This window comes from Pipistrellus kuhlii, unplaced genomic scaffold (genome assembly GCF_014108245.1).
Source record: "Pipistrellus kuhlii isolate mPipKuh1 unplaced genomic scaffold, mPipKuh1.p scaffold_m20_p_10, whole genome shotgun sequence".
Taxonomy (NCBI): Eukaryota; Metazoa; Chordata; class Mammalia; order Chiroptera; family Vespertilionidae; genus Pipistrellus; species Pipistrellus kuhlii.
In genome coordinates, this window is record NW_023425405.1 from 20,543,321 (window position 1) to 20,570,773 (window position 27,453).

Genomic DNA, 27,453 nt, shown 5'->3' on the forward strand with positions numbered 1-27,453 from the left:
GCTGGAGCAGGATCCTAGAGAGGAGGAGGGTGGGGAGAGGTCTGAGCTCGTGGCTACAGTGGAGAATGCTCGAGGCTCTGTGATGGGGGAAGAGATTGAAGTAGGGGTGGAACTTGGGTACATCTAGGCTCTCTTCTCTTTGTCCAGGGTCACCTTGAAACACTTTCCAGCAGGATCAGCTGCAATCACATCCTCTAGGTGTAACACCTGGTCCAGGGGTTCACATGAACCCACACTTGGTTGATAAAATCCTTATTCCTTTTGTGTCATCGCACACTGCAGGCCCTCAAAGTTGTCTGTGCCATCTCCACTCTGTTTTGTGGGGCAGAGCCATGCCTGGGTGAGAGAGCAGAGAACAGACAGAGGAGAGAGACAGTGTGGTCATTGCTGCATTGTCTATGCGGCTGGGACAGCCGCGGGAGGTGAATGATCCAGAACACCGGGTGATAACCAAAGGCATTTATATTTGGCTTTGAATTGCATGGCGTGATTGCTGGCAGCTTTCCCTTCCTAATTAGGCCAACATTCAAATGAGCTGGCACTCCCCGAACACATACCACCAAATTCCAAGGGCATGTAAAAGAAATCCCATCCATTTTTATTTTGATATTAAGGATTTCCATGAACACTAGTTTGAATGTTCTGCAATACCAGCTCGAAGAGACCCCCATCATAATGGTTTCCATGGCAAATGGCCTCCCGGTTGCACATCTTCATTTGTGATTGATTTTTCATGAAGCTGGGAATAGCCTCTACCAAATTCAGAATTGCCCAATAAAGGCTTCTGATTTATTGTGGTAAAGAATGTGCTGCTACATTAATAATAGTTTCCTGGTGGGTGTAGAGCGCTTGCAGAAGAATGATTTCTGCGCTGTGCCGCAGTGTACACAGTAGGCTGGGAAAAGCTGTCCACAGGTCTAATTCCCTCTCTGAACTTTAGTTTCCAGTAAAGAACAGTCACATGTAAATTATGGAATGTACTCTAAGCCCATATGTAGACAGAATGGAATTTATAACCATCAATAAAAGCATCCATCTTTAACTTATGAATCTCATCATGGAATTTTATAGCTAGAAGTGATGTGTGAGATCATCTAATCAAGCTTTTATCATTTTAGTGATGAGGCCGGGAGAAAGTTAAGGATCTTGAGGAAGTTGTGCTAAACGTGTGTTTGTAGGATGCAGGCTAGCTGAGGATAAAAGAAAAGTGGATTGGTTATCAAAATCAAACCAAACCCCATACTCTCTGAGGATCATGCTAGGTGGATGACGTGTATCTCAGTGACCACACTTCCCAGAATCTGTGATAGAGACAGGCACTCTTACTCATTCTTTAACAAGGAGTAGTCACTGACCCCTAAGAAATTTCCAGGCCCCTTTGAGGTGCTTTCTCCCCTGGACACAAATAAGACCAAATTTATTTCAAGTAAGCCCATATCGGTTTAATCTTCCACCAACACACCAACGATGAATAAGCATTCTCCAATTTTGTTAGAAAAAAAAAAAAAAGATATGTTATTATCATATGAATTTGCATCTCAGATTACTTGATGAAACTGAACACTTTTCATGTTTATCAGAAATGCAGCATCCCCTTGTGTAACCTGTTCACATCCTTCGTACATTTATTCACTTTTCTGCTGGCTTCAGGCCTGTCATGGACCCCACCCAACCTTCTGGGTCCTAGTGGGTGATGCTCCCTAAATTCACCTGCTGGTTGGTTTTCTAGTGAGAGCAAGCATAGGGGCATGAGCAGGAGTTTTTCTGTGTCCAGTAACCAGCAAGAGTGGAACCGGATGAGAGGGAAAGAAACACCAGAGCTGCGGGAAGGTTCTCTGAATCCAACTTCTCTGTGATGTAAACCAAGCAAACACCCAATCTCAGAGGTCCCTGTGCGGGTTGGAAGGACAGGAGGATGGGAGCTCTCATCCCAGGAAGAGTGTGTAGCTCCAGGGAGAGGAAATGGAAAGGTTCCCTGGCATCTCTGGCTAACCCACTTCCAACTTTGAGACATTACAGAGGCTCGGGAAGGGGAGCAGGCAAAGGGAAAGGTGGGAGAGAGGGGTGTGGGATGTGTGGAGGTGGTGGGTTATCACATCCCCAGGGAGGAGTCACAGAAGTCCCGAGCATTGCTTCTTTCTTCTCTTTGCACAGAGACAAACGCGTGATGGGCAGGCAGGCGCTGGGCATCGTGTTGGTGCCCTGAGCACATGCTGGAGGAAAGTAACAACAGAGCCAAGCCAACCTCCTGCAGCCCACATCCCTTATGTGTATAAGGCCACTAGGAAGGGACTGTCTTTGTCCCTGCTCTGCTGGCTTCAGGCCTGTCAGGAACCTCACTCTGCCTTCCATGTCCTCACGTGAAGAGCCAGGATGACATCATCCAGAGTTAGGGAAGGCAGGGAAAGAGACTGGTTAGAAATGCCTCAAGAACGGGAGTGGCAATGAGAAAACTATTAGGTGTAGATAAAATAGGTAGATATTTATCTGATGCCCTGATGAGGGAAAGATAGATAAACACGAAAGGCAAGACTGATAGGTTTGCTTACATCCAAATGAAGAACTGTGCCTGCCACAGATTAATAAAAAACTAAATGGCAAAGAAACTGGGGAAGATGCTTGCAATGCACACGATAAACAAAGAGGAACTTTCTTGATATCAGAGGGCGTGCTGACAGGCTCAGAGCCCGGTGAATAAATGTGTGAAGGAAGTGAACAGGTTACACAAGAGGATACTGAATTTCTGATAAACATGGAAAGTGTTCAGTTTCACCAAGTAATCTGAGATGCAGATCCATATGTTAATAACATATCTTTTTCCCCCCCAACAAAATTGGAGAATGCTTATTCATTGTTGGTGTGTTGGTGGAAGATTAAACCAATATGGGCTTACTTGAAATAAATTTGGTCTTATTTATCGAAAAACTTAACATATTCATACCCTTAGAACAAGTAATTTCATTGAGGGGGCCTTTATCCTAAGGAAACAATCTGAAATATGCAGACATTTTTTTCTATTCAAATTGCTCACTAAAAACTGATAATGATCTTCATGCTCAAAAGTGGGGGGTCAGAGCTTAAATAAATTCTGGCTCACACATATGTAGAGGATACAATAACCGTTAAACGGGATGTTTGTGCAGAATTTTTGAAGGCATGAAGCTCTGTTTGCATATTGATTGGTAACTGAGAAAAGCAGGATGTAAAATGATATGTAGATGTTCTTTCCAATTAGAATGATATAAGGAAATACATACATGTGTGCGAGGAAAAGGGCTGTGCGGAAATAAACAAAAACAGTGAGCATGGTGTTGGTCTCCAGCTGGTGGGATGAGGAATGATTGTTTTTGAGTTTCTTTTTCTTGGATTGACACCTAAACGTGTGTGTGATTCATTGGAGTAAAATTCCAATGGCTCCAAATCACATACCTTGTTTGAAAAGGAAGGACGAGAGGAAGTAAGGAGCACAGTGAGAGCAGAGCTGCGGGTGGGACCATGTTGGTGGAGGCACACGCAGCTTGGGAGCTTAGTTAGCAAGATGTGTTGCTGTCCCCAGGGTCAGAGCCCAGGGAGTGGGGTGGCTTGTAGATGGAGGTAAGTCCTAACCTTAACCCAGAAAAAGGTCTCAGTTCGAATTGGGAAGGCCTTACTTCTCTATGGAGGTGAAGGAAGCAGCTCAGTGGTGGTCAGTGTTATAACCTACAGGGTTTGGGGAAAAGGCCGCCAGGGGCCTCTGAAAGACTGTCTTGAGTTCTCACCTGGTCTGACTTAAGGTGTGCAATAAAAGGCCGTACTTGTGATGTATGTCAGTGTGTGAAACCTGCATCCCAAGATGCTCTGTGCTGTAGGAAAAGATACCCGTGCTGTTGAACCAAAGTATATCAGGTTGGGGAGGTAACATTTCAGATACCTGGTTCAGGTTCTCTACCTTCATTGTCCCTGTCACATGAAATAGTCCCCAGGGAAGAGATTCCAAATTGATTTATAGAAAACACACAAAGACCAGGCACACAGAAGCGCTGTCTCTGGGAGAAAAATCGCTCCTCTTCCTGATGGAAGCAGTAGGTGAATCTAGGCAGGTTGCAGGAGAAAGGCTGCTGGGCAGTCCCCTCCTGGCGGTGTCTTTTCTAAGTTGCTGACCTGGTCAGTGTGTGCTGGTCTAGGCCTGTGTCCCCACACAGCCATCCTGAGACCAACAGAGCACATGCTGCCCGGAGTCTGTGTGGTGAGGTGGGTGCCATTTGTGGTCAAGGAACACAATGAAATGAACTTCCCCCTTGGAATAGCTGGAGCCACATCTCTGGACTTAGTAACAAAGGGTTCTGACTCAGAGAGATAACCAGCCCCACAGGCTAGCTCTTGGGTGTCAGGATTTCTTTGTCCAAGGAAGCAGAGACTGACAAACGTTTCACAATCACAACGGAGAGAGCCCGTGGAGCTGGTGGGAGCTTGTTTTTTGTGTGTAGCTGACCCAAATGTCCTAACTTTCTTCCTGGGCCCAATTGCATGGGCATCAGTGTGCACAAATGTGTGTGCGTGCAGTACAATTTTGCTATCATGTTTCCTTCAAATCTGGGGATATCTTAGTTGGGTTTGCGGGGAAGCAGACTGTCTGAGCCGTTCAGGCTTCTATGACAAAAATACCATGGACTAGATGGCTTATGCAACAGATATTTATTTTCTCACAGTTCTGGAGGCTGGAAGTCCAAGATCAAGGTGCCTGCAAGTCCTTTCAGACCAGTGCTCTCTGGCTGCCTTCTTGCTATGTTCTCACCTGGTGGAGGGCTGCGAGAAGAAACAGACTTTCTCCCTTTCTTATAAAGGCACTGATCTCATCATGAGGGCGCCACCCTCATGACCTAGTGACCTCCATCCCATTGGAGAATTAAGATGTCCACATATGGATTTAGGAGGAGGGCACAAACATTCAGTTCATAGCACAGACCTTGAGACCCCACTTTGCATGCAGGAAGGACAGGAAGGAGCGAAGCCAAACTGGGCAGAAGGAATAGCTGGCTGGTGAAAGATTTGCAACAAAGGCCTCAGCAATGGCCCAGGGAGCCCAGGGAACTGGGGTAGCCCTTCAGAGTGTCCCGAATTGAGGGAAAGGAGTGGGTCTTTGTACCTGCACATAGACCTGTCTGGGTGCAGGCTACTGCTTGCAAAGCATCTAATCCTACCACGGACAGCTCCTGGGGAGAGTCTCAGCAGGCAATCTCAGCGATATTAGGGGACTGAGTGCCTCCGTGCTGATGGGGGATCCTGGTGGCATACCACAGCATCCACCACAGGGGCAATGAAAATCTCCAAACACCTCCATTTAGAAGCATGGAACAGACTCGAATTTCAGAGGGAAGAGATCAAAGAACTGGTATGTATATATGCATAAGTCATGGACACAGACAATAAGGTGGTAAAGGCCCAGGGGTTGGGGGTGGGCTAGAAGGGTTCAATAGGGGGGAAGAGGGGGCATAGGTAATGCTTTTAATAATAAAGATTAAAAAAATAAATAAAATAAAAATTGTTTGTTACTCCAGACCAGTCTGCGGTGGTTTTCATCAACAGAAGAGCTTTCTTGATGGCCCTAGTCATTGCATCAGGCGGCCTGGAATGCAAGGGGGTAGGACTTACTGCAGGACTCGGTGGTCCTGTTCCAGAACACTATCAACCTCATATCTGTTGGAGTGAATGTGGGCCATTTGGCCCCGCATTTTAGGACATTAGGCTCATTGCTTTAGAACTACTCTGATAGAAATAGAATGTGAGCCACAGCTTAAACAATAAAAAGGATCACTGTAATTAACTTTAATAATGTGATTTAACCTAATATAATGCAAATTTTCATGTAATCAATATTTTAAAAACAATGTAATACGAGTTTTTTTTTTTTTTTTACATTTTTAATTATTTGGTCCTAGGTCTTAGAAATCCAATGTAAGTTTTATAGTCTCCATTTGGATTAGCCACATTTCACGGGCTTAGTAGCCATAGGTGTCCAGGGGCCATTGTATAGGATAGCTTTAAAATGCAATTTCTTTCTGCTATGAATTCCAAACCTACCATTAAAAAAAGTGGAAGTTTTTTTTAGGAGGGATTTAGGAAGACAGTAATTTGAATTCATCATAAATGTTATTTAAAAAAATGTGCAAAGCAATGGATTGGATCTGTTTTGTATATCCAAGATGTTCCAAAACACTTAAAAATTTTTCAATAACAAAATTAAGTACCAAAAAGTAGGTTTTTAAAATATTCACATCTATATTAATAAAACTGGTTTATCCTTTTTAGAATAATTTTTTGACTTTAAGCAACATGAAAATATTCCTACCAAATAAAATTGTGTTTAATGGGAAAAGACATTACATTGTTTTCATTTTTAAATTTAAACTTCATTTAATTAAAATTATGTCCGTTTAAACATTCAGTCACAGTTATCGCATTTCAAATGCTCAAATGGCCACTTAAGGCTAATTTAGAATATTTTAAAGTGTTGAATAAAATATAAACAGAACTTTACAGTGATTTCCCCACATATCTCTCTCTCTAGCTCTTTTAATTTTTTAAAAAATGTGTGGCGTGCACATGTGTCTGTCTCTCTGTCTTCATTAACAACCCTCTGGACTGACTGGGATTATTTTTTTTCCTACTTTCTAATTGCTATGGACCCTGTTTGCTGCCTTTCTGATACTGTTTTCACTTCACCTTCCATCCAGCTTTTTCATTCCCGCTATGCCCTCTTTTCATATTTGACTTTCTTTATGAACTAGTCACAAAGTCTGTATTTTTAGAAAACAGATTTTATTTTTTAGAGCAGATTTAGCTTCACAGCACAATTGAGTGGAAGGTATGGAGATTCCCCATATACCTTGTGCCCCTTCCCTCCCCAATACGTGGCCTCCCCCATCAGCCTCCCCCTGCAGAGTGGCATGTGTTACCACTGACAAACCTACATTACACATCAGAGTCACTGGAACCTTAGGGGTCCTTTAGTGTTGTGCACTCTATGGGTTGGACCATACGTCTAATGACATGTACCCTTCATTGTAGTGTCATAAGGAATAGCTCCACTGCCCTAAGAATCCTCTATGCTCCACCTACTTTTCACTTGCTCTTTTTTGAAGTAATTTTAAATTCCAGCATTGGAAACAGGGAGACAGTTTAGACTTTCCATTCACTCTAAAATAAAATTTAAGCAAACCTAAACAACCAAACCCCTACGACCCTTGATTGATTTCTTTTCTTGTGGGTCATGGACTAGTGAAGAGGGAAAGCGCCCCCTGCCACTCGAACCATCCGAGGTCAGCCAGACGCTCCATGTTGGGTTTCGCTGAGAGGACTGCTGGGATGGCACTTGCTCTTTTGGTCTGACCCCAACAATTAGCTTCTGTTTTGAGCTTAAAGAGAACACAAAAGTCTCACTTTCTGTCCTTGCAAGGGGTGGAGGAGGTCAGCTTTGCTTTGTGGGGGTATGGTTGCCATAGGATGTAATAGAAAAGCAACTTAGCTGAATATGTGAGATGTTTCTGAAGCTGAGGGAGAAGTCAGCTGGGGCTGTTGGTACCATCGGACGAGGACTGAGGGGAAAGAGGAGAGGACAGTGAGGGAGGCCCTCAACTTAACTTGGGCCAGTAGATTGTGACCTTGAGCACATCATTTTCTCCCTGGGCCTCAGCTTCTGTCTTCATTGTCAAATTCAGCTATAGTCTATGTGATCCCTTTATTGTACTACTGTCTCACGAGTCTGGATCCACTTTTCATAGAATTCTCATTCCCACCAGGTTCCAGAACGGAGAAGAGGTTAAACCAAGCATTTACATAACTAGAAGTGTTGGGGAGAAAAGAAAATAGTAGCTCATGTCTCTTCATGTTCCATTTTTCACTCCCCAAGCAATTCAAGTCTGTAGAGTTGTTTTTGCTTGACCTGCCAAGATCCAAACATGTATCGACCAGTAAAAGCCCACACGTGTCCACGTCCTCCAGAATCCCTGAGCTCTGCTCTGCATCTGGCAGACGAGGCAGATCGGACCTGTGGATGCCTTGGGAGCATTTCACATAGTTCAGTCTTATTCAGTTTGTCAAGTGTTTTTTTTTATGCCAGGCCCTGGAATAAGTAAGCATTGTATAAAAATCAGCTCATCTACTTACATGCTAGGATACGTATATTCTTTAACAAATATCTTACAAATTCCGTTTCTGTCATTCAAAAGTTTATAGAATACTTTGGGATGTATAATAAGTCTGCATGAAACCATCAATAGCCCAAGGCATTGTTTTTATAAGTTCCCACGTGACAATATAGTCAACAAATGTTCAGACAATTAGAGAAGTGAAAGGTAAGTTAGGACAAAAATTGAGTTGGCTCTCATGGGATACGTGGAAAGGAGGGATGATAGTTTTTTTGAGCAGGAATAATATGGGTTAAAGTCCTGGTTATGGTTGACTCTGAAGAATACAGGAAATAAGACACACATGAGTCATTGAATGAACAAATGAATAGCTTCAGGCTTTTGAGCTTGGGTAGCCTAACCTAGTGAGGGTGTTGGAGTAATGAGAATGATGACGGTGGTTTCTTTGTGAGGCATGGAGACTTTGTAATGATGGAGCATCCCGCTGCAATGCCTGGGCACCTGAACTGCACAGATGAAAAACCAAGGGAGAACTTCAGATTTAAGAGTTATGGTTAGAGGCGATGGTGAAGTCACAGAGGATGTGTTTTCTAAATGAAGGAGGAGAGTGAAGGCCAGAGTCGTGCGTAGGGCACAGAGCTCACACTTGGGGGTGAAGAAGGAGTCAGCTTAGGGAAGACCAGAGACCTAGGAAGAACATGAGGAAGCATCACACCGAGGGCATGGGGTGAGAAGGTTTCCTGGTGCCAGCTGCCACCTGCGCTATCTGGTGCAGGGAGGAACATCGGAACAGGGGAGTCAGAAGAGAACCCAGGCTGCTTATGGAAGGGGATAGAGTGTTGACTTTTGGGGATAGAGGTTTGTTTATTTTACACTCATAGACAATTTTGCTCATGTACCTGGGTGTTAAATGTTTGCTACAGACCTTGGATCTTCTGAGTACATTTTTCAAAATAGAAAAACTCAGCAGGAAGGTCTCTGAGAGCCTCTGAAGTGTATGGCTCAAGGGGGATCCTTGAGGCCTCGGTACCAGTTCCCTTCCTTCCTGAGCACTCTCTTCCACAAACTCTCATTTCTGCAAACAATGCTCATATATTTTCACTTGTCCCCAGGCTCAGATGTGGGCACATGAGCAGGCTCCCCCAGCAGAGCTCCGTGTTATTTGGGAATGTCTCTAGGTTTCTCCCCTGATATATAGGCAAGGGAGTTAGTCTGCTCTGCTTGGTCTGGTTGAGTAGATCTACTTCCACACTTTCCCCAAATCCATACTCTTTTCTTGTGTAAGTTGTCCAAGGTATTTCATTTCGGCCTGTGATAGAAATGATACTGTGTGGAATCCTATATAAATCCACTTTTGTTATGTAAAAAAGCACCATGTGGACCTCATTTCAGAACCACCAGACTGGGATAGTGTGTTGGGGGGAGGGGTAGAAATAATAGAGTTTGTGAAATAGTGTTTTGGCCTTTGTTTCTGAATTCTGAATTAATTTTCCACAGAGAGGAAGGGAGAGGGATAGAGAACTAGAAATGTTGATGAGAGAGAAACATCGACCAGCTGCCTCCTGCACACCCCCTACTACTGGGGATGTGCCCGTAACCAATGTACATGCCCCTGACTGGAATTGAACCTGGGACCTTTCAATCTGCAGACCGACGCTCTATTCACTGAGCCAAACCGGTTTTGGCTGAATTAATAATTTTATTTTATTTTTTATCTTTTTAAAAAAAATATATTTTATTGATTTTTTACAGAGAGGAAGGGAGAGAGATAGAGAGCTAGAAACGTCAATGAGAGAGAAGCATCGACCAGCTGCCTCTTGCACACCCCCTACTGGGGATGTGCCCGCAACCCAGGTATATGCCCTTGACTGGAATCGAACCTGGGACCTTTCAGTCCGCAGACGGACACTCTACCACTGAGCCAAACCGGTTTCAGCTGAATTAATAATTTAAAAAAAATATTGGGCTGACATCCTATCTAATAAAAGAGTAATATGCAAATTGACCATCACTCCCAACACACAAGCTGGCTGCCCCCATATGGACACAAGATGGCTGCCACAAGATGGCCAGCAGGGGAGGGCAATTGGGGGGGGCATGCCTTCAGGGGAGGGCAGTTGGGGGGAACTGGGCCTGCAGTGGAGGGAAGTTGGGGGTGACTGGGACTACAGGGGAGGACAGTTAGGGCGGACTAGACCAGCAGGAGAAGGCAGTTGGGGGAGACCAGGCCTGCAGAGAAGGGTAGTTGGGGATTTCCAGGCCTATAGGGGAAGGCAGTTGGGAGCGACTAGGCCAGCAGGGGAGGGCAGTTTGGGCTGACCAGGCCTGCAGGGGAGGGCAATTGGGGCAGACCAGGCCTTCAGGGGAGTACAGTTAGGGACAACCAGGTTGGCAGGGGATAGCAGTTAGGAGCAATCGGGCCGGCAGGGGAGCAGTTAGATGTCAATCAGGCTGGCAGGGGAGTGGTTAGGGGATGATCTGAATGGCAGGCAGAAGTGGTTAGGAGCAATCAGGCAGGCAGGCAGGCGAGCACTTGGGAGCCAGTAGTCCTGGATTGTGAGAGGGATGTTTGACTGCCCATTTAGGCTCGATCCTGGTGGGATTGGGCCTGAACAGACAGTGGAATATCCCTCGAGGGGTCCCAGATTGGAGAGGGTGCAGGCTAGGCTGAGGGACGCTCCCTCCACCCCTGTGCACAAATTTCATACACTGGGCCTCTAGTTGGTTTATAAAATTATATAGGTTTCAGATGTACAATTATGTTGCATTGTGTGCCCACCACCCAAAGCCAAATCTCCTGTCACCATATATCTGAGTTCTGATTAAACCTATAACTTCTGGAGATTTTTACAGAGTCACCAAGGGCTCCTCTAGCTTAGGCTTAGCATAATTTAGGTTTTTGTTCAAATTTTTTTCTGAAGGGATGATTCCGAGTAAGAATAAGATTTCTACCAGGTCCTGAATGTCTGTGGCAGAACAGCAGCAACTTCTTCCACTTGTATTGATAGTTCATCCCAACGGAGCCATGCTTCTTTTAGTTCAAATCAGATATCATCACAAGTTTATTGTTCCCTGAGTAAAATGGAATTGAGAAATACTTTCAGGTGAGTGGCCCACTTCCCTATGATGACCCAAGTGGCATATTTTTCATTCATGATTTCAGAGGGTGTCTGTTAGGCACAGGGCCGTGCAAGGCACTTTTGAGATTACAGAAGGGTATTTGGAGTGGTGTCCATTCTTCAGGAGCTTTGTACCAAGGTGGAGACAGAAGAATAGATCAAATAAAAGGATTTTAAAATAATGTGGCTAAATATACGAGGCATTTTGTGGTACATCCTGTGAGCTCACAAACGCAAAGGAAGTTAATATTCTAGGGCAGCGTTTTTCAACCGCTGTTCCGCGGCACACTAGTGTGCCGCGAGATGTTGCCTGGTGTGCCGTAGGTGCAGACAAGACAAGAATTTTATAATTTTTCACTATTTTGTTTACTTAATATTTCATAATAAAGTAATTATAAAATACTTTCTTTGTGTTTATTTGATTCCTATTCAAGAGAATTACTTTATATATAGTCAATATAGGCACAGAGTTAAATTTTTTAACATTTTCTAATGGTGGTGTGCCTCGTGATTTTTTTCATGAAACAAGTGTGCCTTTGCCCAAAAAAGGTTGAAAAACACTGTTCTAGGGGATGCAGTAAGCAGAGGTGGCCTCCTGGAGGAGGCAGATCATGAGTGGGATGGATCGTGCTGAATGGTAGAATTTGAACTGGAAGACTTAGTTGAGCATATACGAAGGGACAAGGACACAGTGTGGGTGCAGAATTTGTGTTACAGAGAAGTGAAGGAGGAAATGGATGAACTACCTGGGGTTAGATTCCTGAAGGCTTACAAATGCTGCACTGGGGATGGGAGTGGGGGTGGGGGGGAGAACAAGGGACTGTGCAGGTTCTTAGTAAGAGAGTGACGTCATGAAGAGCATGTCCAGTCACCACTAGCCCTCTTTTTCCGTTATCAAGCAGTACTTCTTTATGGTAGTTATCACTATCTGAAATAAATCCTTCTATATCTGTTTACTCCTTTACTGATCTTCTATTCCACCAGGATGTGAGTACCATGAGGTCAGATGGAAGACTAGGATCTTGTCTGAGTCATGGCTCAGCATCTAGAACAGTGCCTGGCTGAGCCATGTCTCTTCCCCTTGCCATGTTTGTGCCCATATATCAATATGTCTCTGCCTCTGCCCCTACTCCATCTGGAGAAATGCACACTTGCAAAATGAAAGATTGTCAGGCAGAACTTGTTGTGAATAACCACAAGTACTACTGTTTGCTCAGCTTCTGGTTGAGCAATTCCTGTATGCCTGGCATTTTATATTGAAGTTATGCATTGCTGCCATCCTCTCAAACACCCTACAGGATGCCTATTATTCACTGTTTTCCATGTGTGGAGACCGAGTCCCAGAATCACATGGCAGAGAACCACATGGTGCCCCGAGGATTTGAACTCAGGTGGTGTTGACTCCAGAGACCAGGTTCTTGTGGGGTGGGGGGTGGGGGGGGTGGCACCGGACCAGCCCCAGAGCCCAGCACAAGTAGTAACACAGAGTTCATAAAACTATGGTAATTATCATATCCTACAGGTCTTTTCTCTCTGTGAACAGCTGTTTAGCTACTTTTGCCCACTCTGAATATTGGTCAGGAAAGAGAGCTTGGTGGGATAGAGAGAAACTTTCAGTTCCTGGAGCTCAAAGGAAAGAGCGAGGGGTGGAGTGTCCGATGCCCTAATAGGGGGCAGAGCAGGACCTGGAATCACCTTTCTTTAATGCTCTTGAGGCTTCTTGACATTTGACACAAAACTCTCCACAGCAAGAGGCTCCAGCTGAGCACCTGGCCACACGTGGCTCTTCCAGCCCCTCCCCACGATGCACCAAATCAGTTTCTCTTGCCCCATTACCTTTCAACAATTCCCACCAAGTGGAGCCCTGTCCAGCACACCTTGTTGTTTGTGACAAGCCTTTTTTTCACATCTGACAGGACCGAGTGGGATTTGTCTCACTACAATCTTCCTTTCTGAAAGCACTGAGCTCCATTCATTGTCTTTGCTTCCTTTCCACCTTGCAATGGGAAGACAATTCTCAGAATTTCAGGCGGAGGGAAAGGAAGATGCCCTTTGTAGATCTTTTCTTTGCATTCAACTTTGTGTTTCCCTAAAGGATCAGCCAGGCTCAGTTTAACTAAAAACACAGTTCACTGTTCACAGTCTTCCTTGTGCATTGACCATGCCAGGCCGTGAGGATACAGAGATGGGTGAGAGGCTCCCGAGAGGCCCACAGTCTCACTTGTATGGAAAGCCCTCAATCCCCAAGGAAGGAGCAGTCTCTGCGCCAGAAAATCATCTGCAGGAGGCCAAAATAAACAAGACAGTAAACAAAACCACCCCCCAGGAATGCTAGAGATGCATTCAAAGATGACAGAAAGAGGGACCTGGCCAATGAGTGTGCAGAGATGTCCAGGGAAACACATAGCATGTGCCTCTGAGAAAGAGCCGCAGGGAAGTGATGCAGGACGCTTTGAGGCAGGACCAGGGGAGCATGGGAAAGTGAAGAGAGAGCAAGACTTACTCATAGCTCCTGAAGTCTACAGCTGGAAACACTGCATGAACAGTTATTGACAGGACCTACTATGTGCATGGCATAGAACTCCCAGGTAACCAAGCCTGCAAGGTGATTGCATGAACAAAAATCATTAATACACAAAGCCATACTTATCAGGTACAATAATGACAATAATAGCTCCAGAGCAAACTTATGAAATAATATTAGGGCATTTATTATTCCAGATGTAATTGAATTTATTTTCCCTGAATTGTAAATAATATTGGTTACAGGGTGTTCCAGTCCACAGTCTTCTAAGGCTAACTGGTTTTCTTTTCTTAAACTCATTTAGATGTAGCCTTAAAATAATATGTGTCCCTTAGACTACTCCCTCTTAGACTTTTATCTGAGGCTGTTGACCGCATCATTTACTGTTCCTAAGGTACAAGAGTCTCTTCTCTCTGAAATGTCTGTCAACTTGCTTCTTTTCTATTTAGTTCTTATATTTTCTAATAGGAGAAAGGAATTTCTTCATGCTATTTGCTGAATGCTTAAAAAATAGCATTCTACTACTTATTGGTATTCTTTCTCAAAATGCTCTGAGATAAAAGAGATTTTGTAAAGCTATAAAATGGAAATTACTAGAAGTAACTAATGAGACAGGAAAGTGAGTAAGGCTGGTCATTAGGGACACAGATGTGATCCTACTGGCCTAGAGGATATTCTCCTTGCAAGGCTGGCACCAGACCAACATGAAAAGATGCAGAGGAGCGGGGATCTGCCATAGGAGAGGCTGGTCTGCAGTGAGGAGGGCTGGACTTCCGGTCTCTTCCCCATTCCAGGTGTCTGAGCTTTCTGCCCACATGCACAGCCTCACAGGATCTGCAGCCCAAGATGCCTCATCTTCCAACCTGGCTTGGATTTACTCCTCTCAGAAGAAACAAGGCAGCCACATGACATTCTGAACTTCTCAAAAACCCGTGGGAAACTGGTGGAGATGTGAGAAGGACTCTGGTGATCACATTGAGGATCAAGAGATGAGGATTCCTTGGGCCAGTATTTTTTTTTTTCTTTAATATATTTTATTGATTTTTTACAGAGAGAAGGAGAGAGAAATAGAGTTAGAAACATCGATGAGAGAGAATCATCAATTGACTGCCTCTTGCACAACCCCTACTGAGGATGTGCCCACAACCAAGATACATGCCCTTGACAAGAATCAAACCCAGGACCTTTCAGTCCGTAGGCCGACGCCCTATCCACTGAGCCAAACCAGTTTTGGCGGGCCAGTATTTATTTTCCCCTGGATTTGATCTCTCTCTGGATGCTGGATTCAGTAAATAAACTGACTCATAGATTGAAGGGTGCTGGTTTGAAGCCTTGTGATAACGGTAATTGCTAATATGTTAATACTGATTCTGCTATCTCCTTGATGTGCACAGCCTCTGTGTTGACATAGCTCTTGGATTAGCTCACAGGATGTGAAAGCTGAAAGAGATTGTTTCCCTTAGTTTCTTTCCCAGAAGTCTAACTATGGTAAGGGGCGTCTGAAGTCCCAAAGCCAATAGCAGCACAGCTAGAACCAGGGGTCCTGACCTCAGTCTAGGGCTCTTGGCTGGTTTGCCATTGTCCCAGCTTCATTCTCCCTGCCAGGCTGATCTCTGTGGACTGCCTTGCCTGGGCCCCCTTGCTCTCTGCTTCCCATTTGGGTTTGGTTATTGAGAGGCAGGACCTGACAACCAGGAGACAGGAGGAAAGAGGTGGCAGTCCTTCTGGGCCCTGCCCCGCCTCCGTCCAGCAGCATTGGGAGTCTTCTTCCCCAGCTTTTGGCTGGTTGTTTATTCTGATAAGACTCTGGGATTGTCAAAAAGTTTGTTACAAGAAAAAGGCAGAAGCACAGTTACCAGAAACAGTGGTTTCCAAACCTTAGATTTCATGAATCAATGTACTTTCCCCTAAAATAGCATCACTGGATCCCCAACCAATCTGACTTTTTTATGCAGCAGGAATAATTGGGGGATAGAAGTGTTACATCTTCCAAAAGTGTCCATTTCACTCAAAGATTTGAAATGAAGAGTTAAGTAGGTGATAACTAATTAAAATTTTTTTCAAATTAATAAAAAGATGTAGAGTAGAACTCAAAATTTATGAAAAAATACTTCATATGTTTTTTCCTTTTTCTTTTTTTTAGACAAAGTCATGAGACATTAGGGAAATTTTCCACTTACTCTTGCCATTTTGGGGTAACCCTGGAGGTCTGACTTCATCCTTAGGAGTATTTTCATTGAAAAATTACAGATTGCTAAAGTGATTAGGCTTAGAACAGTTGATAAAAAACTATATAGGCTTTATGGTTAGAATGCTTTAGGACTTACTAAAGTTAAAGAAGATCTTTTGTTATAATATAAACTGGGGACCAGTGCACGAATTTGTGCACCTTGAAAGGAACTGTGCTGTGGGCCGCTAGGCTGTGGTAGGCACAGGGGCAGGTCTCAGCCCATCCTCCATGCCCGTGTCTGGCCCTTCCTGCCACACCCCCATTTCCTGTCTGCTGGCAGCCCCACTTCTGCCACTGCTGCTCCCATGGGCTGATGGCACCGGCCCCACTTGCATCTGCTAAAGGTGTGGCGCGATTGGGGCCAGTGCCAACAGCGGGTGCGAGCGGAGCCAGCACAGTCAGGGGGTGCAAATGGCAGCTGCTGTCCTGATCACCCCTCAGGAGCAGGGGAGGGTGATCAGGGTCAGCAGCCACCGCTGTACCCGCTGATGGTGCCAAGCGATTAGGACTGGTCTTGGGCACCAGCAGTGGGTGCCAGTGGTGGCTTCAGCACCGGCTGCAGGTGCAAATGGGGCCAGTGCTGGCAACAGGTGCTAGTGGCTGCTCCGGTGCCAGCAATGGGTGTGAGTGGGCTAGCATGCCCCGCCTTGGTCTGGCAACCCGCCCCCCCACCCCCTCACCTGCTTCACCATCCTGCTGTGGGAGATGCCCACCATGTTTTGTGCATGTCCCCTGGTGGTCAGCACATGTCATAACAACCAGTTGTTTGCCTGTTCCAGTTGTTCTACCATTTGGTCTATTTGCATATTAGCTTTTTATTATATAGGATGATAATCCAAGTTCAGCCTTAGTCATTGAAGAGAACTTTGAATTCTCTGAGCAGGTATATTTCTACACATGAAAAGAAACGCAAATATAATGAATAGATAACTTACAGTAAAAAACTGGTGACAAGGGGCCTGATTTCTGCATCATTGTTTTGTTTGGGGCAAAGAGTTTTAAAGAATTCAATTTATATGCCTTGGTGAGGGGAAGGGGTTCTTGAGCTCTTGTCTGGTCAGCCATAGTCTTACTTTCCATTGCCTAAAATTGGACAACATAAGTTTCTTGATGATTTCCTGAAGGCATTTAGTATTCTACCTTGAGTTGATCAAACTCTAGGTGAAGGCTGGGGCGAAGCAGGGGCAGAACTTAGAATCTCTGTCTGCAAGAAAAGTGGGCCTTGGAGCATGGGCAGTACTTCTGGGTGGTTGGAAATGGGACAGACTAGGCAAAGGAACTGTGGGTGCGCAAGAGGGTCCCATGTGCAGGCATTGTTATAATATATGGTTCCCCAGCTAACAAAACATCAGTATAGGAAGTCTAAACTGAGCAAGTGACAGCGCTGTGAGTGAAGGTGACCATCTTTGCAGCATTGTGACACTGAGCTTCAGTCTGCTCCAGGCCCTCTGCCAGGTGCTCTGTCCCTGCCACAGTCCCAGGGAACAGAACAAGGACTAGGTAGTGGGAAAATGCAGACCAGGGCTGGAGTGAAAAGGGAATGGGGGGTGGGGGGTAGAGGGTGTGTGCTGGGGCTATTGCAATCCTCTTTTAAAATAAAATTTATTGTATTTTTCTTCTCTTTTTTAAAAATAGAATTTTATTGATTTCAGAGAGGAAGGGAGAGGGAGAGAGAGAAGCATCAATGATGAGAGAGAATCATTGATTGGTTGCCTCCTTCACGACTCACACTGGGGATTGAACCCACAAGCTGGGCATATGCCCTGACTAGGAACTGTGACTTCGTGGTTTGTAGGTTGATGCCCAACAACTAAGCCAAGCCAGCTGGGCTATATTTCTTTTCTTAAAAATATTTTATTGAGTTATGATTGACATGCAAAAAGCTGTGTATATTTACTGTATACAACTTGGTGCATTTTGAAATTAGTATGTACCTGCAAAACCATCACCACAATTTCTGCCCAAAACATATCCATCGCCTGCAATTTCCTCCCACCTTATTTGTTATTTTACGATAAGAACACTTATCAGAAGCTCTATCCTCTTAGCAAATTTTTAAGTGTACAATACAGTATTGTTAACTATAGAAGCTGTGCATACAGTCAGTCATTTCTAGGATGTACTCACGTGTATGATGGAAACTTTGTGCTCTTTAGCGCCTCCCTGGCCACCTCCTCCTGCCCCTGGAAGCAGCCATTCAGCTCTCTGTTGCAGCCATGCTTCACCTTTGCACGTAGCAGTCCCTCTCCTCCCCATCAAACAGTAGGAAAAATGACCATCTCGCACCACAAACATCACAGAATCTTAGCTCTTAGACCTGGAGGAAGCTTGCTAGGCTATCAGGCCCAGCCTATCCTTCCCAGAAGATAAGATATTGTTATGCACAGTCCAAAAGGCAGTTATAGCCAGAATAGAGCCCCAGAGAATTAGAATGTTAGGGCCCAAGGGAACCCTGGAGTTCAACCAATTCCTGCTCCTCATTTATAGACAAATAACTGTTTGCAAGGGGTTGACGGGTGAGGGTTGGGGGTTCATCCAGGGATGAAGATGGCAGTGCTGAAATTAGAACTGGGATGCAATTCAGGGCTGTTTGTGCCACACAAGGAGCCCTGGGCCATGTTGTTGAGGTGGCCTCATCTGGTGAAGTAATTTGATTTGTATTTTTCTCTTTGGGCTCAGCAAATGTTCACTTGTTCAGGCTCTGATTTTGTGTGGAATCTAGAGAAAATCAGGCTTGTTACTCTCTTCCTCCCCCTGCTGGCTTGCAAGGCTGATTCCCTGAAACTGACACACACCTTTGGGCAATGAAATGACTTCAGATAAAATGGAGGCCTGCATGGGGGTTGCTTTAGAAACAAGGGAGAACCTACTGGTTTATTTCTTCCTCCCTCAAAAAGGCAAATCTAATCCAATGGAATCTTGATCTGTAGAGATATCTATATCATATATAGATCAATATACATGCATATATATTCCTTCCTCAACTTCTGGTCTCTTGACTACACACAATGGCAAAGCAAAAATGGAAAACTTGAAAAAAAAAAAGTTGACAGCATTTCTATGATTCAGCCAGCAATTTGCTACGGTATCCAGGGAGACAGCTTCTCACATACATTAGCATAATGTGAAATGGCAGCTAGAACCAGAATTTACTGTCTAAGCAACTCAGCCTGAACAGCTGTAGACAACAATGCAATTTAAGGGAAATCCAAATATTAGGCTTAAGTGACTGATACAGTCCCAAAACCTCTTCATTTTAAACATAAGGGGTCTGGTTAATTCCCTCATTTATGCTCCCCAGTCTTGGGGCAGGTAGATGGTTGGAATTCAAGGTTAACAAAGAAAGATATTGTGGATAGTTGAAATCCAATATAACATTCAGCCAGCCTCAGCCTCAGCTCACTCTAGTCCCATTATCACCAAAATACATTTTCTTTCCCTCTTGATTTTTTTTTTTTTTTTTTTTAGGTTTTTCCATTTCCATTGGTATCCAAATGCTGACATTTCTTCTTCCTGTATTTTTCCCGGGAGCCTTGCCATGAGAATGTACCTATTTGCTCCCTGGTTATCTGGACACTTAACCACTGTAGATAGCAGCATAACCTTACAAAGGGGCCTTGTTTCTTAGCAGGGGGCCCAGCAAGCCTGGGGAAGCATCTTAATGTGGCTGGCTTCCTAAGGACCTTGTGCTTGTCCTGGACAGCACTCTTATTGGCCTCTGGCTTTTCCTGCCATTCCTCTGGCTTCTCTTTTCCCTTCCTCTGTCTGTACTTTCCTCTCCTGGGTTGAGTGGAATGGTGGCGGTGACATTTTCCAGGCAGACGAGACACATGGACACAGGTGGCAGCTTCCATGGTACAGTCTTCCAGATGATACCCCTTCTCATCTACAGCCATCTATGACTATTTATTCCAGACTTAGAAATCCATAATGCCCCAGAGACAGGATCTCGCCCATCTTGGAGGTCAGAGGACAGAGAGAGAGCTGAGGGGTCCATCTCTACACCTTAACTCACGGAGTGTGGCTCATTGAGGCTCCGTAAGGATTTGCCAGAAGATGCAGAGTAATGGTTTAAGGCTTTCAGTCTCCCCTTTAGCTGGACAGGGACTGATCCAAGGATGTGGAGTTTCCTAGGGACTTCCCTGGTGTACACTGGAATCTGGTGCCCATCTGCAGGGATTTTTCCCAATGGCCTCTGTATTGTTAGAGGAACACCTCACAAGACTGCCCTCACTTATGACACCAATTCCAAGTTTGGGGGCCCCAAGATCTTTCTAATTCACTAAAAGGACTCACAGAATGTTCTGAAAGCTGTTATACTCATGGTTGGAGTTTATTACGGTTGAAGAATACAAATTAAATCAGCCAAGGAAAGGAGCACAAAGGGCAGAGTCCAGAACAGTTCCAGATGTGAAGCTTCCAGTTGTCCTCTCCCTGTGGAGTCAGGCGCATCGATGTATGACTTGATCCATGGAACACTGCCAACCAGAAAAGCCCCTGAGCCTTGGTGTCCCTAGTTTTTATTTGGGCTCCATCATGTAGGCATTGTTCACATGGTTGACCTCATACTCCAGCACCTCTTGGGGTTGAGTTGATATCACATGACCCAAAGCCCCAACTCTATGTCTCATTGTTATACTACCCTGCATGGCCAAAGGCCCAAGCAAACCAACACTCCCATCAGGCATCACTTTCCAAGGACTCAGAGAATTACCTCCCGGAAGCCCAAGGAGAAAGCCAGCCCTCTTTTTGGGTAAGATTAATTCTTTGCTATACAGACCTTCAGTTAAGGCTGGGTGTTCTGGAGCTGTAACAGGCAGTTGGCCATCGTGACAATGGAGGTGAAAGAACCACAGATGAAGGAGTGGGATGAAGAAAAGCTTTTAGTTGGAGAGGAAAAGGGGTGCTGGGGAGTAGTGTACTGCACTATTATGTATGAACTAGGGGCCCAATGCACAAAATTCATGCAAGAGGAGGCCTTCCTTTCCCCAGCTGCTGGCACCAGCTTCCCTCTGGCACCTGGGACCTGGGCTTCCCTCTGGCCACTGGCAGTCACCCAGGACCCAGGCTTCCTTTGCAGCCCCGGCTTTGTTTGGAAGGATGTCTGGTCTAATTAGCATGTTACACTTTTATTATTATAGATAGAGTGGGAGACATGAAGCCCAATTGATTTGTGAAATATTGTTTTAGGTTGTGATTTATTCTTTCCCTTTGCCAATCAGGGGAGTGTTAAACCAAGGATGAATATATCTTAACCTCCAGGATTGAGAGCTAGTTTTTCCAAAAAAGGCAAGAGGAATTGGGGTCCACAGTTAGAAATAATTTGCTCTGGAGTTGATGGAGATGTTGCTTTCTCTGTACATCCATACAGGCAGTGGAGATTTCAAGGGGCATAGGAAAAATGAGCTATGTTTTGTAAGTATTTTGATAGTGATGATTGTAATCATAAATAACTAGAGGTCTGCACCCGTAAGGTCCCTTGGCCAGGCCTGTACCCCCTGGCAATCCAGGACCCCTTGGAGGATGTTGGAGAGCCTGTTTCAGTCCAAATCTGTGTTCCCAGCCTCTAGTATGCATGTAAGATCTTTGGTTAATCTCTTCCCACCCTCCTTTCCCCCTCCCTTTGAGATTCATCAGTCTGTTCCATGTTTCCATGCCTGTGTGTTGAGCCTCTGCCCCCTGGTGGTTAGTGCACGACATAGCAAATGGTTGAATCGTCAAATGGCCACTTAGGCTTTTATATCCTATATAATAAAGAGGTGATATGCAAATGGACCGTCACACCATCACACAAGATGGCTGCCCCCATGTGGTCACAAGATGGCCGGCAGGGGAGGGCAGTTATGGGCGATCAGGCCAGCAGGGGAGGGCAGTTAGGGGTGACTGGGCTGGCAGAGAAGGGCAGTTAGGGGGGACCAGGCCTTCAGAGGAGGGCACTTGGGGCAATCTGGTTGTCAGGGGAAGAGTTAGTGTAGATCAGGCTGGCAGGGGAGTGGTTAGGGGGATCAGGCTGGCAGGTAGAAACAGTTAGGGGTAATCAGGCCAGGCAGGCAGAAGAGCAGTTGGGAGCCAATAGTCCTGGATTGTGGAGGGATCCCAGATTGGAGAGTGTGCAGTGCACGAATTTCATGCAGCAGGCCTCTGGCATATAGATAATGGCTACCATTTATAGAATGCTTCTAAATACCAAGCAGTTAAATTATTTACCAGCACCATCACACTTAATTATTTGAATATCATTGTGGGGTAGGTATTATTACCTGAGTTTTTGGTAAGTGGATCTTAGAATAGTGCTATAAAGGCTCACAGATGACAAAGCCAATGCCTTTCTGACCTCATTGTCTATACTTAACCCGCTCCTTGTCCCCATGGTGGACATGGTTAATATGGCCTCCAGATTGGAGATAAACCTCTGATTTAGTATTTAACATGTTGACTTCAAAAGACTCTATGTCTGCTAAGACTGAGGCTGGGTCCACCAGGAACCTCAGGTTTCTCCATGGAAGGCTTGGAAAGGCCGAGATGATGGGCACACTTAACCTGGGGCAGCTCACATTTTGCGTCTGCACCGGGAAGGAGATGGTTTATATTTGCTCCTGGGAGCGGGATTGATAAGATGAAGAATATAAAATGGCCGAAACCGGTTTGGCTCAGTGGATAGAGCGTCAGCTTGTGGACTGAAGGGTCCTGGGTTCGATTCCAGTCAAGGGCATGTACCTTGGTTGTGGGCACATTACTGGTGGGGGGTATGCAGGAGGCAGCTGATTGATGTTTCTCTCTCATTGATGTTTCTAGCTCTCTGTAAAAATATCAATAAAATATCAATTCTTTCCCTATAGCTGTCCTGCCTCTCATTTCAGCGAAGCCAGGTGACACTCCCAGGGCCTTTGTCCTTGGCCAGGGTAGCGGCAGTAGGACCCCTGTTGTGCCACCTGATCTTTCTTCTGACCTGAGGCTGTGATAGAGAGGAGCAGACCTGTGACTACAGAAAGAACCTCCACAATAGCTGACATGTAACTAGAAGAGTGGGTGACCCACGGAAAAATAGCAGGGAAGCAAAACTCTAACCTTTCCTGGCCCTTTCCCCTGATTTCTGGACATCTCCTTGCCTCAAACTTCTATGCTTGAAGGTTTTTCCTGCCTCTCCTAAGGAGGAATCAAATAATTATGGGCGTGGTAAGTTATTCCTAACTAGAGTGCAGTTCTTTTTTTTAACTGAAAAGAGGGGTTATCACCTAAGTCAAAACAAGGATGAGCCAGTGTTGGGTTTGAGACCTCAGTGATGGAAATATTTGAGGGTTTCACTGCTTAGCCCACCCCATAGTCACCTACCCTTGGCTGTCTCCTCTTCCACATTAAGCCAGTCTTGGCTTCAAACCAACATCCTCCAGGGAACAGGCCTCAACATGGGCATCCCCGGCTGATGTACTGTCAGCATCAGGCTGAGAACCAAGTTGTGTCTGTAGAGGCTCTGAAGTACTTGGAGCCTGAAACTCTGTTCATGCCAGCCGCTGCCCAGCCTTGCTGTTCCCTGGGCCTTGGACCTTGCCAGCCTTTTGTGCCAGCATTTGGGATATCCTTTTTGATAATTTGTGGTGGATCCTTCTTTGGGAACAGGCTTTTCTTTAAGAGCCTCTTGAGGGCCGCACTGGCCTAATTCTCTACCTTTCATCTTCTAAGTGGGGGTAAAGGAGGGGCCAGGCTGGCAACCATTTCAACATCACAACCTCGCTGGTGCCTGCACTTAGAAGATGCTTATTATACTCAAGTTTACCCTGAAAGTCAATGTTGGAGCTGGTACGGGAACACAAGGCTCATTTCACCTAACTCATAGTATGGTGTCCCATGCCATATTGTTTATATGGAGCTACAGAATTACATTGAGGCCTATATTTCTCACTGCTCAACAGTAACAAGTGCAGTGACTGTACATGGTGGTAGTAGGATAGATTTCCCTAGATACTGATGTGTTTATGTCCTTTGATTAGAGTGCTGTGATTAGAGCATCGTGTGGTTTTAGAATCTAGTAGCAGAAGTCAGAACCTTTGGGAAAGTGCCTGGTTCAACTTCTGATTTTCGTATGGTCAGTCCATAGCTCTGGAGAGAACCTGGTTTAAGCTTAGATGCTCAGGTGGGCAGTCTACAGCTCCAGGTAGCACCTGGTTCAAGATCAGACACTCAGGTGAACAGGCTACAGCTTCTCAGAGCACCCAGTTCAAGCTCAGGTAGGGGGTCTACAACTGCAGGGAGCACCTGGTTTAAGCTCAGATGGTGGGGTGTGCGGGGTCTACAGCTCTGGGGAAAGGACACCCCATGACATTAAGAAACTGAAATTTAGGAATTTTCTTTGAATAGATTTCTCTTTTAATCCTAATTTTTTAGGAAGTTTAGCAACATATATATTACACTACATTTTAACAGCATTTCTGCTTGTCAGATGTCTTCGCCAAGAATCGTTTCACTACTTTCAATGATTTTTGTTTTGTTTTGGCTTTTACCATTCTTCCTCAAGGCATCATTTCCAGTTCAAATATAGACTTTTTCAATAAACACTATGTAGTTTCAGTTGAAGCTTAATCAAAGCTATTCAAAGAAAGACAAATTCTCTTTACAAGCCATAGCTCTTGCTGGCCTTTGCTGATAAGTGTTACGATGTCCTTAGTGTCCTTGGTACCCTGTTGTTCTGTCCCTGGTCTCAGAAAAGTAAATGCCACCACACTTTGCCCACTCAGCTGGGCAGCCCAGGTTTGGAAGAATGCTTCCATGCTCAGCCCCCTCAGCCCATCTGTGCCTTCTCGAGCTCCCTGGTTCTCTCTATTTCTGTATGCTCCTTCTGGACCATCTTCACTGTGGGTATTGGCACTAGCCGGCAGGAAGCCACTTTGCAGGCTTTCTGGTTGCCAAGTACTTGCTCTAAGCCAGGCACACCAGAAAATAGGCTCTTAAAGTCTCACTGACTGTATCCTCAGTTTGCCTGTTGCCCAGTAACAGAGGTATCCCTATCCCTGCCACCGTTCCTGGATGAACAAACCCCACCCCCTCTGCAGACTGCTGTATTCAGGTTTCAGTAAGTCTTATTCCAGCATCACTGAGTTTTCTAAGAAGCTGGGGGTGGGGAGGAGGTATGTGTCAAAATCCTTCCATGCTCCTAGCCTTCCTGAAGTTACTCTCCATTGTCTCTGCCTTTAGTCACTCTGGACTCCTGCTGGGTAGGATTGAGAGTATGGGGATCATAATGCACCACCCTCAGTATTTCCTTGGATTGGTTTCCTTCTGACATTCCTTTGATGAGATTTTTGGAGAGAGAGTAAGTATTTTAAGAGCCGGGCAGAGGTGAGTTGACTTTGTCTCTAGTAGTTACCACTAGGTGAGAAGAGTCTGATGGTGATGACCATGACCCCTTTTCCTGTGTCACTCCCTCCCTTACATTCCTTGTTGTAACAGGCACCTCGGAGTGCCATGACCCACTTCTCTCTGGCTGTAGGTTGCGGTTGCAAAACAAGGTCCTCCCATCACTGATCTTGGCTCCATCATAGAGCTCAACCCAGAGGTTGCTCGTGTTCTTTCACAACCATCCTTCAAGCATAACAGTAGTCAGCATGCACGGAGGGCTTATCCTCTGTTCCAGGTGTGGGTTCTGCTAAGTGCTTTGCCTGCATTATCTTCCCGACTCTTCCCAATGATCCTGTGACCTAAGTTCCTCTAGTATCCCCCTTTTCCAGTGAGATGATTGTGGCTCAGAGAGGTCAAGCAATTTTCCCAGGGTCATACAGTTCATGTCAGGATTTAAGCTTGCTTTTCTCCACTATGCAGGATCTCTTTATTCTATCTCATCTTCATGTCTTTGCACACACTGTCCCCTTACTCAGACCTCCTTCCCTCCATGCTGCAATGCCCAGCTGAAACCCCAGCTTCTCTGTGGACACCCCAGACAGCAGCGAGCTCTTTTATGGGCTCCCATATTATAGGTATCTCCAACTACTAACCTTCACCACCTTGTATTATTGTTCATTTTCATGTCATTGTTTTGAGTCGGGTGGTGCATTTCAGAAGGCAGCTCCCAGTGCATTTCACATCTCCTGTGGAGATTAGCATACATTCTCACATAGTACATGTTCAACAAATCCCCGTTGTCCATTATGTGACTTTAAATTTGGGCCATTACCTATGAAGGCTGGAGTGCATTTCACTGAATTGATGTTGTGCAAAGCAATTTGAAGGTCTTACTAACATAATTCATGTTTCCAATCCCCCCTGACTTAAAAGGTAATCTAGCTCTAAAACAGAGAAGGAATAATATGCAGCTATTTCCATGAAATGATGTATAGGAAACAAGAAAAATGGTTTAAAGCTGCTAAAATCAAATCGATAGATAACATTCAGTATCAACTATGCTCTCCCATGAAAAAAACACAATTCCTTAGTTTTCTATTATCATTCTGCCCCCAAAGTCATGGATGCTGAGGACTTCCTTCCAGCCACTTGCTACTGGGCTCCCTGAGACAGCTCCCCTGCGCAGCCACACATGACTGGAAGATGTGATAACAGCAGCTGTGCTCTTTTTTTTTTTTTTACTTTTTATTTTATTTAAAAAAATAAATTTTATTGATTTTAGAGAGAGAGGGAGAGATAGAAACATCAATGATGAGAGAGCATTATTGATTGGCTGTCTCCTGCACACCCCCTACTGGGGATTGAGCCCAAAACCCAGACATGTGCCCTTGGCTGGAATCGAACCTGGGACCCTTCAGTCCGCAGGCCGATGCTCTATCCATTGAGACAAACCACCTAGGGCAGCAGCTGTGCTTTTTAACAAACAACAGTACACCCCTGGCTGATGTGGGTCAGTGGTTGGGCATCATCTAATAGAACAACAAAAGGCTCCCCGTCAAGACACAAACCTGTGTTGTGGGCTCGATCCCCAATACAGGGGTGTGTAGGAGGCAGCTGATGGATGTTCTGCTCTCACATCAATGTTTCTCTCTCTTTCTCCCTCTTCCATCCTTTCTCTAAAAAAAAAAAGTAAACAAAAAACACCCCAAAACACTATTCTTTAAAAAATAAACAACAACACTGGGAAAATGACCTTTTCAAACTGTCAGAATCCCTGAGATGCAGTGAGTGAGTGAAAAATTGAGGCATTTTTGTAGATATGTTAAGGTACAAATAAGAGACTGACCTACAACATAATTAAACAACCTGATTTGGTTGTTTTGATTTAAACACAGCATTCTACAAATAATAGAACAGTGATTATTAGCCACCTAAACAAATACTATTTCAACAACTTGACCATTAATTATGACTGAAGAGAGCTTGGGTGTCTGTTTTCATTTCCTCCTTTGCTCTAATTATACTAGTATTTATGCAGGCAGGTCTGCCAAAAGTTTCTTGTGTCCAGCACTGTCCCCTATACTGTGCAGGGTCTCTAGAAGTCCCTGTCCAGAAATAATG

General features: G+C 45.0%; 1 protein-coding gene across 1 annotated transcript in view; it reads left to right on the top strand.

Moving 5' to 3' along the window:
- TMEM178B (transmembrane protein 178B) overlaps positions 1–27,453 on the top strand; it is a 335,310-nt gene that overhangs the window by 138,193 nt on the left and 169,664 nt on the right. The gene's annotated exons all lie outside the window — the stretch shown is intronic.